The sequence below is a fragment of the Typopeltis vanoorti genome, chromosome 9, assembly GCF_054136105.1.
Source record: "Typopeltis vanoorti isolate ZY-2024b chromosome 9, IOZ_Tvanoo_1.0, whole genome shotgun sequence".
Lineage (NCBI taxonomy): Eukaryota > Metazoa > Arthropoda > Arachnida > Uropygi > Thelyphonidae > Typopeltis > Typopeltis vanoorti.
Window position 1 is genome coordinate 101,000,523 of NC_143557.1, and position 1,234 is coordinate 101,001,756.

The following is a 1,234-nucleotide window of genomic DNA, read 5'->3' on the forward strand; positions in this document are numbered from 1 at the left end:
GAGACTGCATGTGTTAATAAAATAACAGTTAACCACACTTTTATACATAAAAAAGTCAAGGCTGCATTTATTTACTTACAATAGCACTGGCAACATTACTTGGAACTTTTGTTTTTAATGTAAAATACTTGTGTTTCGTAAGAAGTCTGTTCATAATATTAGCATTGCTCTGACATAACATCCTAAAGCGTAAACCATATTCATTCTTTAGAATAGTGATTATTTAATTAATTAAACATTCGAGATCTCCCCGTTTGAGAAACCAGTCAGTTCTACTGTTTTCAAAATCGTGGCTCTAATCAGACGGACACTCACAATAAACTCTTTAAACTCCGAAAGATGTTTTTCCCATAGTGAACAACACTATACTCTAGGAGGAAGAGAGTAGGACTTTTGTTCTTACAAAAGTAATGTTGAGAAGATATCGAACTACTTGAAGATATGATTGAAGAAGAAAAAAAAAATCATCTTGTAACACATTTTTATTCGCCAAAGTGGAATAAACAAAATTCTTGCATCCCTAACTTTCGTAAAGGATTGATACTATCAATCAAAATTGCAGAGATAAATTCGAATTCTTTCCTAGAGGGAGGGATGAATCTCTACTTGCCTGTACTAAAGCTCGGCAACTCGGAAAAAGGCCTAGAAGAAAATTTCCTCATATTGGCGATTAGAATATTACTTATAGGTTTCTCTCGCTCTCTTTCTTGTATTTCCCTCATGATGACACATTTCACTGCTTGGCCTTGTAATAACATGATCCCTATTATTTGAGACCTTACATGTCAACACACACACAGGGTGTAAACTGTTAAAGAACAACTATTCAAAATGTCTTAAGCTAGTTCCGTGTCGATATCTGCCAAATACAATGCCTTCTTACCGTAAAAATAAATAAATTATTCAATGAAAACGAGTTACTGAATGGGAATCTTTGAAAAATTGTTTAAATGAGGCGGTTTCTGAATGTATCACTAGTGATTGGAGAATAAATAGGTTAGGAGTGAAATGGATGTGCACCCTTATTAAACAAGAGATACACAAGAAGAAGACAATATGAAATGAATATCTTCAGAATAAGAGTGAGAGGATTTATGAAATATATAAAGCTCAGGCCAGAAAAGTAACGAGTATGAGGAAAGCTAAATCGGAGTATGAAAGGAAACTGGCCATGCAAGCTAAAGGCAATCCAAAAGAATTTTATCATTATACGCCAAGCAAAAGAAAGAATGTG